The following is a 19,954-nucleotide window of genomic DNA, read 5'->3' on the forward strand; positions in this document are numbered from 1 at the left end:
ATAGTTGTTTTCAACAGGAGGGCTGGTTCAAGACCAACTACTCCAACAGGTCAAGAAGAAAAAAAAAGTCTTAGTTTAGCTTTTCACAACCAGTTGCAGAGATATTTATTTTTATTATCTTTATCAGGAATTTTTAGCATGGCATTATCATTGTAAGATTTTTTTTTTCTTAGCTGACTACAAAAACTTAACAGGTTTGGAAATACAAAAGGCTGCCCGAAACCCAGGTCACAGCTCAGGAGGTTTTGCTAGCGGAAGTCTCTTTTCAGGTGTTCACTCCCTCTACCATCACAGTAATATCCTTTTTTATAAAAATGAAATGAATTACATACACCAGTTTTACGGCAGATTTCCTGACTGCTCAGGCAAAACACAAGAGCTCCGTGGCAGCTTCCTTCACAGCCCAGGTCTGCTCCTGGGTCACTGCAGCAAGAACCTTCCTTCACAAAGCTGAGTGGCGTTTCCACATTTGCAAAGTGGGGTTCCAGTGGCCCACTCCTTTGACCTCTCAGGGTTCTCTGTACGGACATATTCTGGGCAGCTGGCAAGCCAAATTTGGGGAGCTCTTAAGCTTCATGTTTTTTAAGAAAGAATAGTTGGGATAAAAATTTGATTGGCTAGAATGAAAAGAAGCAGGAGATGGTATAGAGGTGGGAGGAACTTTTGACATATTTTCATTTTTCTGCATTGCTAGGTATACAGTAGGCACTCATGTAGACAGTAGACACTTGGCTATTGATTGACGTGGAATTTCAGTATTCAGTATAACTGGTACTTCCCCTTTATTAGCAGTCAGCTCATTTTCAGCCCTACATTTCCCTGTGGAAGAAATCATTGCTTTATTTTGGCACTTTTGAAATAATGGCAGACATTTTGAATGCAGGAGCACTAGCAACGGAATGGAAAAGAATTAGCAGCAAGTGAGATTTCTCGTGTGGGTGTTGAAAACTAATGAAATGCTGTATTATTCTGTGTTCTGCTCTGAAGAACTTTCGATATTCTTCTTCTTCAGTTAAACTTGACTCTATTACTTATTATCATTGCAGAAATGTGAAGAATAAAAAGTTCAGAAGCCATTTGTGTTTAAATAGAGTGCAATTAAAAAGTCCCAGGCAAGCATTATAAGCTCATAAACAAGAGAGCTAGCAAGAAGGAAAAAAATCAAAAAGCAAACGTCGAAGGGAGTTTTAACCTGCCAGGTATGAAAGGCAATAGAAAATCAAAAAGGACAGACAAAAAAAAAAAAAGAACAGTATGACCACTAATTAGCAAATGGAAAAAGATAATTGGGGGCCCCAAAGAAGGCTGAATTATTAAAACTGCTTCTTCAGTCTTAACAAAGAAATTCTAGGCAGTGACAAGCTTTTAAACATACAATGACGATTGGTGAAGAGAAAAGAATTGGTATCAGGATATTTTAGGGAACAAAAGAAATGAATGAATCCAAGCCACAATTTTTTTAAAAAGCTACTGGACTGAAAAATTTCTGCTAAAGGTAGAAGATGTCAGTGTACTCTCATACCCTCCTTTGAGCTTCCACAACTGTCTTGATTCTTGCATTCTGATGCCAGGTTTGATGGTCAAACCTCTGGTCAATGTTTCTCTGGGAAATGTTTTTGCCAGTTACTGGGTCACTGCCATCAGCCATAACCACATCCTTAAAAAATACACAAGCAAATAGATCCCTTATGAAACTTCATTTTTAAGATGTATCTGACTGGTTTCATCCATAGTTTGCAATGATCTTGATTGATGTCTGATGATTACTGTTACAATGAGCACTGAAACAAGACTGCAAAGCAGAGTCTTTTGGCAAGAATTGGTTAAAGAAACATCAACAATGCAACCGCTCCTGACAAGAAACATAGTTACCATTTCTTACGTGCCTAGTATTGGCAAGCCCTACACACATGATAGTTGATTTAATTCTCGCAACAATCTCATGATGTTTATATAATGATCTTTATTTTACAGATGAGGAAACTGCAGTTCAGAGAGATCCAACAACTTGCTTAAGACCTCCTAGAGCTGATAAGTGGCAGAACTGGATTTGACCCAGCTACTTCTGACACCAAACCACATGCATTTTTTTTAAAAATTGAAGTATAGTTGATTTACAATGTTGTGTTAGTTTCTGGTGTACAATACAGCATAGTGATTCAGGTTTATATTCTTTTTCACTGTAGATTATTGTAAGATATTGAATATTGTTCCCTGTGCTATAACAGTAGGACCTTGTTGTTTATCCAAGCCACATGCTCTTAGTGACACAATGTTCCTACTCTTTGTGAGTTTCTTTACAATTTTAAGTGCTTTCACATAAGAAATGACAGCTAGTAAAATCTGATGACACTTTTTTTTTATTAAAAAAAGCTGCTATAATAAGAGAGAAAACAAAAGAGAATAGGAGTGAATTTTAAATCAAGGGTTAGATTCTAAAGTCAGTGAGAAACGAGAAAATACCTTACAGACAAAATTAATTTTGAGTGGCTGTGATGGATTAAATATGCTCTACCCTACCTATCTCCTTGATTGCAACCAAAAACTTTGGACAGAATACATAAAGCTATCTGAGAACTCTGAAGAATAAATAATAGCAGGTATGTTGGGATGAAAAATAAAATCTTGATGAATGACTGAAACTTCTAAAAAGTGAAGGAGGAAATAAAAGCCTTCGCCATTTTAGAAACACAGCAATTGCATCTTGATAATCTTGAGCCAAAGAAAATGTACATTTTTATATTTTCCTAGAGTCTGTATTTTTCTTTAACTGAACTTTTAAATAGGCAGCTGAATTCGCATAAGACCATCCTAAGGGGGAAAATTATTGAGTCGTTATACATTTAACAAAATAGAAATTCACATTGGGGAGCATGAAATCTTTATTTTTTCTGTGTCTATGTTTTACCTGGAAAGTGTGTGGAGAATTGAATATAATTCCCTTTTACATGTCTCAGTCGAACTGAGATTTTTACGAACAGTTAAGGTTGAGAGAGGTAACAAAATGATCTAATGAGATAAAAATGCATGATGGTTAGATTGTCTATAAAATTTTTATCTTTCATTTCATGGACATGCCATGTTTAAGTCTGAATAAAGGAAATTATAAAAGATTACAAATCTTAATTGATAGGTAAGCTTTAAAAGATTAAAAGCAGTCCAGATATTAGAAGAAGAAATTAATGAAGTAATGTAGGCTATCATTTCTCTAGATTTGTATTACTGAAACTATCATCTTGGGAATTCATGCAGGTTATCTAACACGAGACAACTATATAAAATATGACCCCTCATTGCCACAGTACATCCTGTCTTCAAGATATATATGACAGTATAACATTAAGGATATCATTCAAGGGTGTGTAATCACCATATACATACATACTTTGACTTTATAAAAGTTTTCTAAAGCCTCTTTATTTAAAAGAATTTAATCAAAATGTTACATCTTTATTTTCTTAAACCAGACACAAATATGCACATCTTTTTTTCCCTTGTTACTTGCACAATGGAACCTGAGTTTGATAACAGTTCAGATGCTTTGACTGAGGGAGTGGTTGGCCCACTCACAATCAGGGAATTTGTGAAAGTAGTTTTTATTTTACTAAACATTTTATTATGGAAGTGTAAAAAATATAGAAAACGTGAAGGACTCTTACAGCAATCCCTCACATAGCTACCACGTAGGTTCTACAATTGACATTTTACTATATTGGATTTATCACATTTCCATCCATCTAGCCAATCCTCCATCCATCCATCAATCCATTCTGTTTTTTGATGCATTTCAAAGGAGTTGCAGACATCAGTATACTTCCCCTCAAGTACTTCAGCATGCCAACATTAACTAGAGCTGTGAAAATCTTTTAACATCAAAAGAATTAAAAATCACTTATCTGGAGAGGAAAATAAAGCCCTTGGATCTTTGAAAACAAAAAGATAAAATCATAATTTGGACACTTGGATGAATTTCAGTGTTTAATAGCTAAAGCTCAGAAAAACAGAGACAAACTGATGACACAGCTTATGATGATGGTAGAAAACAAACCTCTAAACCCTTGAACTTTCACCAGAGGGCTTCAAAAGTCATTCATCTCCCAAGAGAGGCATTTTCTGCAAAGCCCAGTTCCAATATGGCTGTGAATGAATGTCCTCTCTCTCTCTTTCTCTCTCTCTCTCTCTCTCTCCTGTTACATGCAGCCAAATCCTAACAAAGGCAGAGAAACAGAACAGAGGTTTCTACCTGCAAAGGCAGAAGGTCATTAGCTAACCTGGCTGTGGTTTCAGCATTCTGTATAATCTACTAACCAGTCAATTAGCTCCCAAGAAAGTGAGAGGCTACTATAGGCTAGTTCTAGTAATTTCTAGAAATCAAAGTCCTAAAAAATGTAGAGCTCTTAGCCCTTGCACCACCAAAATGTTACAGAAAAGTGGTCACATGACAAGGAATTAGTTGATTTGGCCTCTCTGCATTCTAAACACATCGGGACCAGTCTGTGTTTAGGAGAGAATATTTAATAAGCTTTGAAAATGCTAAGAGACAAATCATCTTGGTGTCAGTGTTGCTAATCCAATGTCTGACCTAACTGCATGCATAGAATTTTCTCAGTGGATTTAACATTCAATGAACTTCACAGAAATCTAATTTCCATTCCTAAACTTCCGTTCTGTAGTGAGCTGTGACCGCCTCCATTTACTGTTGAAGATAGTGCCACAGAGGTTTTCCTCTCTGATTGGTGCTTGATCATAAATGTAAGGCCTTGACTTTTCTGGCTTATATCCAGGCCAGACAGGAGGTGTCTATTAGGTCCCTGACCTCTGCTTGGAACTCTTTTGGAAGCTGAAGATTCAGAGCATTGGTTCCTGGCTCCAGGAAGTAGCCTCCCACTTCCTCCTACCTTTCTGTCTGGTCCCACTGCTATGACAAGGATTTTAGCTCCTGATGAAGACCTGGCTCAGGAAGGATGGAGGCTGGCTGCAGCCACTTGGCTCTAAGGGACCTGAGAAAGGGGACTCTTCATCTCCAAGGTAGCTCTCAGTAAAGGGAGGCCTTGTGAGCCATGGCCAACCACTGTCTCAGGAGGCATGGGGTCTAAGGAGGAACATTGGAATTAATGGTGGAGAGAAAGGAAGGACTCCTGGAAACTTCCCATCCCCTGCTAGGCATGCCTGCCCCCAGTATTTTCAGGGCTCAGGGCAAAGTACAAAGGGAGGTTTGTATACCTTATATCTCAATGTGTAGAAGGTATAAACTAACTTAACAAATTGTAAAGCAAAATGATATCCTCTGACCTTGACAGACATACCTTTATAAAGACCTAGAAGGGCAAGTTTGAATTTGGAATTCCTGGACTCCTCTGAGATCTGAGCTTGGACAGGGCAGCAAAGGAAGACCAGTTCCCAGCCACAGCCTTCAGCCTGCTCCTCTTTCCCTCCCTCCTACCCCCAGTCCTGCCTCCCGCATCCTTGCCTTTCTGTCTAGCTCCAGCCACATGCCTACCAACAGGGACACTGTGGTCACTCCTCAGGTCTAGGAGAGCAAGCTTACTGGGTGTGGTCCATTCTCAGCAGCACAGACTGCTGGGGAACATCTTGGACCACGGCTTCCTCACCTAGGGGGCAGGGATGCAGCCCAACATTGGCCAGAGCAGGATACTTTGGAGCATAAGGCCCTTTTGCCTGATTCATGGCAGTTTTACAGGAGCTTTTGTGGATGTTCAGGTGAAGCTTACTTCTCAAAGAGGTGGTGGGGACAGGGACGGGGTGGGGGTGCAAATCACTGCTTGGAGCTCATTTATTCATTTAACAAACATTTCTCTGAGTGTGTTTTATATGCTGCTGATACAGCTGCAAACAAGACAGATACAGGCACTTCCCTCAGATGGCTTTCAGTCTGGAGGTAGACATTACAGACACTACACAGCTCATCATGTCAATACTTTGACCATAAATGTATCGAGTGCTGTGGAAAAGAAATACATGGCATCAAAAGAGTGCTCAACAGGAGGACTTGACTTGGTCTAGGAGGCAATCAGAGGAGGCTTTCTCAAGGAAGTTATATTTAAGCCCAGACATGGAGGATGAGTAAGAATTATTCAAGAGAAGGAGACTCGGGAGTGGGTGGGGGAAGGGTTTCATACAGAAGAAGCAACATGTGCATAGGCTGCAGTGAAAGCTGGGATTCCCAAACTGTGCTGTAAATCAGGGGGAGGAAGTAGGGGTGAAACTCAAGAGGAGGAAATTCCTGACAGGTAACTTATCAGCAAGCCGGAAAGTGGAGAGGACTAAAGCGAGCTGAGTTTCTACGTGGGCCAGACTTTGCAGCACACGTTGTCTCCATTATCACTGAGCATGACTTCTGCCCGGAGTGTTAAGCATCATTGTCCCACGTTCATATGGGAAAGATGAGGCTCAGAGACTTAGGTAATTTTTCCCAAGGATGCACTTATATTCAGAAATGGGATTGTATGCTCTGTAAGTACTTAAAAGAAACAAATAACTCAGTGAATTGGGTTTTAGTGAATTGTTCTCTTCCTTTCTTTCTTTTTAACAGATGTAGAAATTGAAGCTCTGTTGAAAATAATATCAGGATGGTATGAAGGTAGATTGCAGAATATGTGTTTATTGGGTTTTCTTTTTGCTTAAACTTCTATTGACACATCATAATCAAGCTATTTGTAACTTGGAGAAATGATGTCAGTGTCTTGGGTGGTCCCTGACTTCTGGGTGGGGGTTTAAAAAAGAGAAGTGATATTCTCATAAAATATCTGTTTATTGACTTAGGTATTTAAAGAAAGAGAGTGAAAGAGTAAGCCAGGAGAGATGCAGGGAGTGAGGGAAGAAAGAAAGAAAGAAAGGAAAACCCCTCCTGTTAGTATCTGTGTTTGCACAAACACACTGACACACACACAGACACACATACTCACACACACACTGACACACACACACTGACACACAGACATACACACACACCAACACACACACACACACTCACACACACACTCACACCCCCCCTACAAAAATTGATGAGTTCTTCAGATTAGACCTTGAAATTATGACCTATTTCTGGAAACTAATGGGGCAAGGTGCTGGCTGTAGCCCAGTTTTCAGTACAAATGACATAGGATGTGAATGTGGGGCAATCAGTGAAGCACAGAATGACTCTTGAGAAACCCGGGGATCTGAAGTCATCCCACCTGTCTGAAACCTCACCTCCCACTTGTCTGCTGTGACCTTGAGAAAAGCATCTAGCTTTGCTGAAATTCTGTATCTGTAAAATTAAGCTAATAATGGTACCTCCCTCATAGAATTGTAGTAAAGTTTAAATTAAATGAAATCATCCATGTATAGTAGGTTCTCTTGGATGCCACCTCACTACTTCTCTATTTCTTCCTTGCTGACAGATTACAATTTTGTTGGGGGACCTCAGGATAGCTGAGCTCCATCTCCAGGCCCAGGGAGACCAATTAAAATGATTTCTCTCCTTTTGCCAGGAATATATAGGAACTAATTTCTTCTGCTGTTTCTTCTATGTTGTGATATTGGGAGCTGTGGCAGCCATTCTGAAGCCATGAAGGAAACTGGCTAAGGACAAGCCATCCCACTGAGAATAGAGTGGAAAGGAGAGAAGGACCTGGGTGGCCAATGTTTAGCCACTGAATTATTCAAACCTGAAGACATTTGACCTCTGGTCTTTTTGTAGATTGTAAATGTCCTATTGAGATATAAATGTCCTTGTTGTTTAGGCCAGTTTATTTATTTTTTGGCAGGAAAGTAATTAGGTTTATTTATTATTATTATTATTATTATTATTTTAATGGAGGTACTGAACCGAGGACCTCGTGCGTACTAAGCACACACTCTGCCATTGAGCTATACCCTCCCCCCCAGACCAGTTTAAATCTGGTTCTGTATAAATGTTGCCCAGAGCATCCCAAGGGGACACCACCACATAGATCACTGATGCACAGTGAAGATGCAGCAATGAAGCACAGCCAGTGGAAAGTGCATCAGACTTAGAGGCAGGAGACACAGTTCCAGTACCAGCTCTTTGGCCAGAAATCGACTTCACTGGCTGTAGCTCACCACTTCTACTAACGTGGGTTCTCTCATCCTCTGGACTCTTGAATCTTGCTTGCCTAGGCCTGTGGTATGGATCAGATTCTTCCTATGTGAGCTGACTTTACCCACTCAGTCTTCCCTTCCCAGATACTTCCCTGCAGAATCACCAGTTGGGTCTCTTCCTCTGTCCCCCATCCCCAGCCCACCCTGCCCTAGGATCCCAGCCCTTACCTGCTATACCTACAGTTCCTTCTAGAACAGTCCTGCCCACCTCCCAGGTCGATGCCCTCTGCACCAGCTTTGCCTGCTTTATGTATGTCTGAGTGAAACAGAAGGGCAGTATTACATTTTTGAATCACACTTGAACTTCTCTCTAAACTAAGCATGAATGAGGGGAGCAAAGCACTGACCCCCAGTACTCACAGGCCCTAAAGCAAGATTCTCAAGTTGCGGAGGGGAGAGCTATTTTGTCAATGAGAGGACACTGGCAGTGTCTGGAGGCATTTTTGGTCCTATAACTGGAGGGTGCTACTGGCATCTACTGGGTAGAGGTCAGGGAGGCTGTATCACATCCTCCAATGCAAAGGACAGCCTCCCATGATAAAGAATTAATCTGGTCCAAAATATCAGTCATGCCGAGGCTGAGAACCCTTGCTCTAAAAAGTGAAAATATAAAAAAAGACACCTCATTCCAAGGTTTTCATAGCTTTGCAGCATCTCCACCCTGCTTCTTCCACCAGCAGGAATCCTATACTCTTCTGCTGAATGACTCTTTTGTATTCTGTGTGGCTCAGACACACGAGGAGGCTTCCTGGACCCGGATATCACTTATCTCACTGGGCTTCCTCTGGCCTCTTCTGATTTTTAAAAAAGGACCGTGTGAATAATGAAAGCTTACTTTGGGGACAGGAGCCTTTGATCTTCCAGGCCTTTTCCTGTTTCCCAGAGGATTTGGTTTTCTCCTTCCTTCTCTTCAGCATGATTCTAAAATCATATAACCGGGTCCTTAGTCAAACTCTCTTTGTGACGGTAGCAGATTGTAGCCTCAGGAAATGAGACCGTATCTTAGATTGGTGCTGCCCCTGTTAAGGTTCAGATTTACAGTCTGCTCTGCTTTTGCAGAAGGCTAACATCTTAACAGCCAGGGTGGCCTTCATCCATCATTCCAGCGAAACTTTATTTTTGCAGAATTTCCTTTCAAGATGGTAGATTATTACACATTCCAGGGCAGGACGTGAGAAAGGCGAGTCCATCACTGATAGATAAAGGAGACTAGCGGGTGATCTCTGTGGGGGAATGTGAGGGGTCAAATCAGATCAGTGAATTTTTTGACTTGCTGGGTTAACTCAGAATTATCTATTAAGTGACCTCCAAGTCTGGAAACTTCCTAGCTCTGAAAGATGAGAGGTCACTGCTCCAAAACAAGAAGAAATACCATCTTGTGCCATGAAGGATTGTGGCGCTGTGGCGCCAGAAAGTCAAAACTGGGAGCTTAATTTTTATGTTCCATAAAATGGGACGGGACTTTTGTAACTATGACCTTAGATCTTACAGTGATTTAGACCAAAGAGGTTTCACCCACATGATGATTTCATTTGCCCCTCATCACAGTGCCCCCGTGTGGTCGGCATGTCAAGTGTTATTACTCATTTTGGGTCAAGAGGAAGGAGAAGCTATGAAGGTTAAATGACTTACTAAGATCAACACAACTTAAGCTGGATTGACTCACTGTGAGATGTGTGACTTCTGAGCATAGCCAAACAGTTCAGATCTCCCCCAGGACAGTTCAGATTTAAAGCTGTTCTTTATCCTGATATGTTCCTTTCTCAGATAACAAGTCCTAATTTCTTATTCAGAATATACAGTTATTGGAACATTGACCTGGAGTGGTCAAGTAGGAATTCCTTCATTTATTCATGCAGCTAACATCGATTTTGTTTTGCACGTTATGTGTGAAGTTTTGTATTAGGGGCTGGAGAGGGAGTGGGGAGACAATGATAAATAAGATAGAGAATGTGATTTTTGCCCTCAGGTGGCTTGTAGTCTTCTAGAAGATGCAGACATGTAAGCCACCAGCAGCCACATAGGCAGAAGGGCTTGAAAGGGGCAGAAGTCACAGTCTGGAAACCAGAGTGGAAGAAGTTCCTTCTGAGGGAGAAGAGCAGGCGTATCAGCTGGGTCTCGGAAGAGCAGGGTTCTGAAAATCTGAGAAGGTGAGCCGAGCACAGAGAAGCCGGAAACACTCACTCCAAATTCTTGGCATCGTCAGTGAAGCTTTACCCAGAGTTTTACATGGAATGTCAACTTAGGTGCTTTCCATTCATGACAGTGTCTTAGGCTGCAAATCTGTGATCTGTTCACACAAGGGAAATATTCTGTCGCTTTTCCTTCTCAGAAATGAGTGTGCCTTTTGGTTAAGGGCACAGACTAAATGGAACTTTTAAAAGAGAAAGTTATCTGATTTGTCATTTCAGTTTTCAAGGTCAGTGCGACCTTGATCATTTGCCATTTTTGTATCTTCCTTGCACAGTTTGGTAAAAGCTTCTATGACTGGATACAGATACAGGCATGGATATAGATTTATATGTAGACGTAGATACAGATATAGACATATGTGTATGGATAGATATACACACACTTTTTTTAAAATTGAGGTATAGTCAGTTTATAATGTATCAATGTCTGGTGTACAGTGTAATGTTTCAGTCATACATATACACACATATTCATCTTCATATTCTTTTCACCATAGATTTCTACAAGACATTGACTATAGTTCCCTGTGTTATACAGTATGAACTTGTTGTTTATCTATTTTATATGTAGTAGTTAGTATCTGCAAATCTGGAGCTCCTAATTTATTGCTTCCCACTCCCTTCCTCCCCTGGTAACCCTAAGTTTGTTTTCTATGTCTGTGAGTTCTGTTTTGTAAATATGTTTATCTGACACACATACTTTTGAAATCTATGTACCAGGCACAGTGATCATATCACGACTCAATCTTCATAGGTCTGTGACTTACGTAGGGTTGTTATTCCAATTTTCTAGTTAAAGAAGCTGAGATCCTGTGAACTAAAGTGGTATGTTCACAATCACACAGACATTAAATGAGAGACGAGATTGAGAAGTGTGTGTTTCATTCAAAAGCCCTGCTCTTTCTACTACACTTTACTGCCTCTATTTCTGTAAAAGAGGATCCACCCTGTGTCAGACACTGACCATTGTCCCCCAGAATCCATTATCCTTTTTTTCCTTCTAATGATAGAACTGACTCCCTCCTACCCCGACCAGTCTCAGCAGAGCCCCTGGCCTCCCAGCTGCGGCTCACGTTCCTAAGCTTTGCCTCGTAGCCAGGCGTGACCTTGGGATGCCGTTCTCCTGGGTAGACCTGGGCGGAGTAACTGTGAGCTCCCTGGGCAGCACATCCTTAAAGAGGGTTTGCCTCCTGTCCACTTTCTTTCTCTTCCCCTTCTGTAGCCTGGAACACGGTGGTGGTGCTGGTGGTCCTTCCTGATATGGTAGAGCAACAAGTTAGAAAGAATGTGAGACCCTGGACAGTTTGAGTGTGGACCTCTCACCTACCTCTGGGCAGTCAGTGAGAGAGAAACTTCTTCTTTCCTTGAGCCATTGTAGTTTTTCATATTCTAAATTATTCCCTAACTAATATAATCCATGATGCAAGAGCACTAGTCAAAATTTCCTAGGGTGTCAGAGCTGATCCACTCCAAACGCATAGAAAGTTTACATTGCGTATGTGACGTGGACCATTTCCTGAGCATCTACTCCATGCTGGTCTCATACCAGGACATCCCCACCATGCAAGGGGGGCTTGATGAATCTGTCTCAGTATCAACACCCAGTCCCGTGGCAGGGGTCCCAGCTGACTTTGAAAGGGACTGTTTCGAATCTTTTTCCATTGAACATATTTGCAACTGAGCTAAGTGTCTTTTCAAGAACAAATAAAGCCTTAATAGCTTCTGAAACACCACACACACACACACACACAAATGGGTTGCTAATTTAAAGGCCCATGGCAAAGGTCTATTTGTCTCTGGCATTATCAGGCTCACTCCCTAAACAGTGTGATCCCAGATGGCTCTGTTGCATTAGAAGCTGCTGCAGCCTTCGGATGTCAAACCACGTACTGCACAAACCTAACATCAAATGGCAAGAGACTGTAATTGCTCTTGCATCCATACTGCTAATCTCTGGACAATAAGTCTGCTTTCCCGTCACTGAGCAGAATGGCTCAGATCACCATTATATTGCCCTATAACCTTCTAATCAAATGAAGGAAACACACCAAAAAAAAAAAAAGCAAGCAATTTCATCACTCATATTCTGTGTTATCAGTTACCTCATTGACCTTCGCTGTGAATGCTCACCAAGCAGACATGATCTACTACCTGTTTAAACCTGGGCTTCTGAATTTTGCTCTAGTTGCTCTAATCATCCATTCTAGCCCTCACCAGGACACAGCGGAAGTCACGCTTACAGTATGAGACTGCTGCAAGGGGCTTGTGTGGAAGAGGCGGGGGATTTATATAGGAAATGGAGGTCCCTGGATTGGCACTAACTGCTGACCCAGGAGACTACGAGCCATCCTAAATGAGAGCCAGGCTTGTTTCTTGAGAGTGACTTGTCCTAACCCTCCTGCACTGTTGGTAAGAATGTAGTTTGGTGCAGCCATTATGGAAAACAGTGTGGAGATTCTACAAAAAAACAAAAATAGACTTACCGTTTGATCCAGCAATCCCTTTCCTGAGTATGTATCTGGAGAAGAGTTAATTCTAAAAGACACATGCACCCCAATGTTCACAGCAGCACTATTTACAATAGCCAAGACATGGAAGCAACCTAAATGTTCATCAACAGAGGCATGGATAAAGTTGAGGTATCTATATGGAATATATATATATAATAAATATGTAATATATATAAATATATATAATAATATATAATATAATATATATGGAGTATACAATGGAATACTACTCAGCCATAAAAAGAATAAAACAATGCCATTTGTAGTAACATGAATGGACCTGGAGATTGTCTTCTAAATGAAGTAAGCCAGAAAGAGAAAGAAAAATACCATATGATATCATTTATATGTGGAATCTAAAAAAAAAAAAAAAGACTCAGACGAACTTATTTATAAAACAGATACAAATTCATAGACATAGCAAACAAACTTATGGTTACCAGAAGGGAAAGGGGATGGGGAGGGATAAATTGGGAGTTTGGGATTTGTAGATACTAACTACTGTATATAAAATAGATAAATAACAAGGTCCTACCATATAGCACAGGGAACTAGATTCAGTATCTTGTAATGGCCTATAATGAAAAAGAATATAAATGAATTACTATGTTGTACACCAGAAATTAATGTAACATGATAAATTGACTATACTACAACAACAACAAGAGTGACTTGCCCTAAGAAATGGTGTTGCTCGGTAGATCTCCACTATAGTGAAGACCTAGCTTGTGAGTTCTAACCCTCTGGGGCATGCTATTTAGCTCTGCTTTTTCTCCAGGCCACACCTCTGGTCCTGACTGGCTGGCTGGTGAATTCTGCCTCACCACTAGTGCCCAGGACACTGGGAAATTTTAGTGTGATTCAATCACAGAATGTCTATCATCTCTAGATAATGAGAAATTAAACCATGAATGGAAAGATTTTTAATCATTGAGAGCTACAGACTTCTTTGATTAGCTGATGAAATCTACAGAAAAATGCATATTTGTACATAATTTTACACATCTGTGGCTGTCTGTGGAACTCTGTTGAAGCCCATCCATGAATATCCAGGTTTATATTTCATGCATTTGTGCCTGTTTGATAGTAGTACATTTGCATTAAATATGTCATAATATTCAATATTGTCATGCATTTAAGTTTGAAATTCCTTAAATTTCAGGAGTTATAACATGGACAAGAATTATAATATGTTGGCCTGGTGCAGTCCTATGTAGGTGTTTTATGAGATGTATAGAGAACCAAGTATCGTAGCCTTGATTTTTCCATTTGGTCTAAAGATTTCCAGTAAAATACTTATTTTTAGAAATATTCAGAAAATGAGGTGACAGAGTGAGTGAGGAAAATGGTAGGGACTCAACGTCCAGGAAATCTCAATTCCATCCATATGTAAATCATTTAATAGCTTATAAATGATTTAGCAGCTGGTCAATGGTCCCAGAATAAATCTTTTAATAGGCAAGAAGCCTGCCTCATTTTCATTGTTAGAAGATCCAGCCTAAAACTGATGTAAAACTTTGAGCTGTCTCATTTTGTCTAGTGGTATAAAAATTCATAACTTGATCCTAATTAAAAAACAGAAACCCCCCACTATTTTCTCACCTTCTGTGGCAGAGACTTAGTTTTCCCTCAACATCCATTTCCTCCATCCTCAGTGGAGAGCTCTGGGATGCTGGCTGGACACGTGACTGCCCAGAATAAAGACATTTCCCAGCTGCCTTTGCAACTGGATGTAGCTATCTGACTAAACTCTGGCTTATGGGATGGAATTGACTTGTGTAACAGTTAGGGAATTTAATGGTGGTGGGGAGGGTTGTTCTTCTCTTGTTCTTTACCTCCTTCATGCTGGTTGGCGTGTAGACATGAGAAAGGGCCATCCTGGACCACAAGGTCCAGATGCATGTGAAAGATAGCAAACCGAGGGCAGCGGGAACCCATCCCGTCATTGTGGGGCTGCCCCAGCAGTCCTGAACTGTTTCGGCCACCAGTACCACCCCCACGTTTGGAGATGTGTTAGGAGGACTCGCAGGACTCAGCATACAGCTGAGCACACGATTAAGATTCATTACAGCCATGTCGTCAGGATACACAGCCCAATCATAAGGGGAAGAACATAGGTGGAATCTGAAAGAATTCATGTGCAGGCTTCCTTGTGCTCTCTGCCTCCTTTAAGGGGTCACACAGAACCCCTCATCCCTCAACGGTGAAAATGTAGCAACATGCATGCAACGTCTGCACAGGAAAGCCCACCCGTCCAGCACCCAGCTGGGAGTCGCTTCTGTAAGGCACCCTCCGCCCAGCGCGTACCAAAGTTCCAGACTCTCTTGGGGAAATGGACAGGTGGTCGAGGCACAGGCTTCGTGGGGTAAGACCCTTGATCTCAGTTGTACAAAGGGATCCCCAGCTATTGTCTTGCCTTCCGTGCCAGAGATGGCTATTGTAGCGCAGTATCAGCTCATTGCTGACTCAGACGCCCCAAGAGCCAAGTTCCCAGATGCCAGCTTAGGGCTGACCTTGCAAGTAGGCCTTTCTAACGAGAGCAGTTTCAGAGCTGCTAAGTCAGCTCTTCTGCACATGCATGAGCTACATTTACCTGGAAGAGAAATCAACTTTCAACTTGTTTGAGCCAATGTTTCTCTGGGGTTTTTGGGGGAAGTCTCTTTTAGCCAAATCTAATTCTAACAAACACCCTTCCTTCTTCGTCTACTTGAAACCTAGGCAGAGCTAAATCTTGGTGTCCAGTTTAAGGCTGCAGGCTGGCTGGGATACGTTCATCCCAGAACCCGTGTTTTCCTTTCTCCAAATACTGCTTGGATAGCAGGTGGCATTAATGTACAAAAGCACCTGTGTTCCCAAGGTTCATTTGTTCACTGCGTAAATCAGCCCATGAAAGACAGCCACGATGAGTCTGTGGTGGAGCTGGAGGGATCCGCTTCCTGTGAGGAAATGGCAACTTGCTTCTTTCTACTTCCAGGAGCCCAGCGGTGGAACAGGCAATGACCGTGTGCAGAGAAGGACTTGAGAATAGCATTCTTCCAGCTTCTGGTAGATCTGATAAACCACAAAGCCTCTAACATTTCAGCTTTGCTTTAGGGGCTCAGCTAAGAAATACTGTGCTTCATAGACGTTCTTCACCAACATTTAAGCCCTAGATGTTCGGGTTTTTTAAATTATTTGTTTCCTTGTTTTTGGAACCTAAGAGGCTCTAACCCATTTCCTCATTTCACAGAGGGAAAATGTAACACACCTCACAAGACCCAGAATTTCAAAATGGAAATAGAAATCTGTTGTCTTGATCCCCATTCACACACGACTCCTGAATACAAATCATCTGGATCCTCTGTGAAAACAGATCCGGGCACATGGTTAGTCCCTAATTATTGACTCACCGACTGACCGTAATGTCGCTGACTCACTTGCAAGCTGTGTGGTACTTTCAGAGGCAGGAAGAAAAGTCTCCTAGTCGAGGTGTGTAGGTAAACAGAAGGCATTTCACTCTATGACATTGTCTTTGCTTCTTGGGCATTTTAAATGGTGCCCATGGGAGAGCAAAAAGCATCCTAGAATTCAGGGAGGAGCTCAGCACCTCGGTGCTGATTGTAACCACAGGACGTCCCTTCCAGTCGGCTTCAGACGCTTGTTTGCCAACTTCTTTTGAGGTGCTCCTGATATACTTGTTATTAATATTTAAGTCACTAAATTAATTGTCATGCACCCCAAACAAAACTGCAGTTTTCACATGCTTGTGTGAAATAAATGTTCCTCAAGGATGCTAATATCTATTCATCGAACCAAAAGACATTTCCCAGCTCCTGAACAACAACTTCTAAAGAAAAGTATATACTGAATGTGAAAACCCTAGTCTTAAGAGTCAAATGACTCAGTGGGTCCTCTGGAGATTACCTGGAGCCAGCACGGGGCATTTGCTTTTCGTCTGCTTATTTGCAAGTTCTGTGTGCTGACCAGAGTCTAAGGCAGCTATAACCATCAAATTGCGGAGGGCTGCTCTTTGTCACGCCGTGGCCATGCTGAGCAAAGAATAGAAGTCCTTAACGTGCACAAAGAAGAAAACACACACACACAATCACCAATGATCACTCACTTTACCTGAGAGCGGTGTGGATGGTGGCGAAGGCATGGCCACCAGAATGTCAGATTAGCCGCCCACTAGCCTCTGTGAGGCTGAGGTCTGTGTAAGAGTGAAGCCAGCGTTAACTTAGCTCTTAGGGCTGCTGTGAGGAGAAAGATGAGATCATTTATTTAAATCTCTGTGGAGTGCTGGGGAGGACACAAGGAAGCCGGTCTCATCCCTTCCATCAACTTCCCAAAGCAAAAATTTTTTCTTACTGTCGAAGACATGATTAGACTCTTAAAAGTGTGAGAAATCAGTTACACAAATTGGAAGGCATATGTTGAGGTTCTGTTTTTTTTTTTCCTGATGGAAGAGAAATACACACTTTCACGTTTCCACAGATACCGGTGCCTCAGTCATGCCATCACTTCCCAGATGGCGTGCTGTGTGCCTGCCTGCGACAATTTGCGTATTTATACGGGCTCTTCACAAAACTTGTGGTATCAAAGTTCTTCTTTTTCAGTTCCTTGACTTCTTGACCATGAAGCATTTATATGATCATTTATGGCTTCTTTCTTGCTAATATAAAGTAAAAAATGTAAAGACAAAGGTATTTTACCAGGCATCTGTCCTCATCTCTCAGCAGCTTTGCTGTGTGATCAGACCCTGCCAGTTTGTCTCTCACCCTCCCTCTTTCCTCTCTTCTCTCTTGTCACTATCTCTTCCCTCACCCCATCACTCCTAAGATACAGGAGTCCCCAGTGTTCCAGGTGTGCAGAAACCATCTTTTCCTAGGACAGTGTTCCCAAACTGTGCGATATGATTTTAGGTGACATACAGGTGCTCCATTAAGTGGCATTTGATCACATACTGAGAAAAACATTCCCTTTCAATTCTCTTTAATGCTTTTGATTTCATGAAGGGAGAGTATATAGTTTAGCACTATTTTGCCTTTAACACGTCTCCTACGCTTTCAGTCTTCATTTTTAAACACAGAAAGAGCAGATCACAGGTTCAGAACCTTGGGCCCATTAGGAATTTTACCACAAAGTTTTGTTTTTGCAGTGTTGAATTTTTCTAGTGTTTCCAATTTGTGTCAAAGAGAGACTGGTTTTCACTTATAATAAGAAAATCGAGTTTCCTTTTAAAAAGAAATTTCTCATTAATAATAACAAATAAAAATCTCCTTTTAAAAATGATATTCCTTGAATTTAAAAAGTGAGTGATTTAAAGAAGCAAACAATAGTGCAGATAATACACGAATATGTCAAAACTGTAAGGGTGGTACTTGTGATGGCTTAAGTTTGCCCTTATGTTCAGGACTGTCGAAAGAAGCTAAACATGTCAGGGATGGTGGAGTAGGTGCTACTCAGAACATACTGATTTTCTCTAAAGAAGCATGGAGGCCATTGCTTCCTCTTCTTCCACTGATACCCACCAGCACCATCACCACCACCATCACCACCATGATCATCAACACTCCCCCTCTATCATCACTTGGTCCATGACCCCATCACCATCATTAATGCCTGTCAACATCTCACCACCTTCATCACCCTCACCCCACCCCCACATATGGCCCAGGTCTTTACCACCTTGAGCCTCAATTACTGCAACCACCTCCTACCTGGGGTCCATGCCTCCCGTCTGTCTTAATTCTAGTTCACCCAGCACAGACATACAACCCTCTTTCATTCCACTGATTTCTTACTATGGAACTGACGATGCTTCCCACTTATCTACCTTGCCACGTCCAAATTCTTCTGCCTGTTTTTCATGACTTCCCCCTCTCTCTTTCTTCTTTCTTCTTTTCCATTTTGTCTATAGAGGGTGGTAACCTGAATAAAGGAAAAAAGAAAATACTTCAACTGAAATATTTATACATTTCAATATTAAAAAAAATAGAATAGAGAATATCCTCTGTTTACCACAGTTGGCTCCACAGTTACCAACCACCTCAGCATCTAACGAGAGAAAATATTCTTAATTTAAAATATCATGGTCTCAGAAAAGAGTTAATTGAAAGTGTCAATATTTTTAAATGTATTAATTATTGTATCAGTTAGCCATTACTACAGCAATGCTGGGTAACTCAGCCACACAATGTAGCATGTAACAATACATGTTTATTGTTCACAGGTCTAGGGTGGTCAGCGAGGGGCTCTGCTGATCTGGGCTGGCCTTGCATCATTGTTGGTGGCTGTTCAGATCTAGGCTGGCTTCAGCTGGCACGACCTCTGCTCTGCAGCCCTGTCCCCTATTCCTGACAGGTAGCCTGGGTGTGTTCTCATAGTGGGCTGTTCACGACTCTGCTTGCAGAACATTTGTTATCATCCCAAGGGTCTAAGGAAGTCATACGGCTGGTCCTGTAGTCAGAGTGTGAGGGCTTGGTGAAGTTAACCTGATGAAGAGCATGGATACAGGGAGGAACAGTAAACTGGGGCCATTCTGCAATCTACCGCGAGCTTAAAATGCATTTTTGAAAAAGATTTCAGGCTATGGTTTTGGAAAAATATAAAGCCAGATTGTAACAAATACACTCTTTAAAAATACCAATGATGAGATGTTAGATATACAGCGACTGATTAAACTGGATTAATACATACCAAAGCATGAGAGTAGGTGTCAAACTAATCACTGTTTACGGTATTTTTAAATAATCAAATAAATACAAATATAAAGAAGTTCCTTATGTTGCTTTAATGTACAGAAAGACAGTAGTTTTAGTTTTTAAGAATGGTTTTTAAGATAATTTTAAACCTATGTTATAGGCTTACTAATACAATAAAACCGTTGGTTGGTTAACAAATAACTATTTCAAAGTTTAAGTAATTTAAATTATTTTTGGTACCCCTTTTTATTTTCAAATAATGTTTCAGTTTGGATGATAAATTACACCCATATTCCCATCAATAGAGACAGCCACTGTTAACAGTTTGGGAATACATCCTTTCATTATTATACTTAATGGTGTTTCTTTAAGAAATTGGGGATGACCTGTTTTTAACAGTTAATATGTTTTATTGCGCACGTTCGTCTATGCCATTAAATGTTTC

This window comes from Vicugna pacos, chromosome 2 (assembly GCF_048564905.1).
Source record: "Vicugna pacos chromosome 2, VicPac4, whole genome shotgun sequence".
NCBI lineage: Eukaryota > Metazoa > Chordata > Mammalia > Artiodactyla > Camelidae > Vicugna > Vicugna pacos.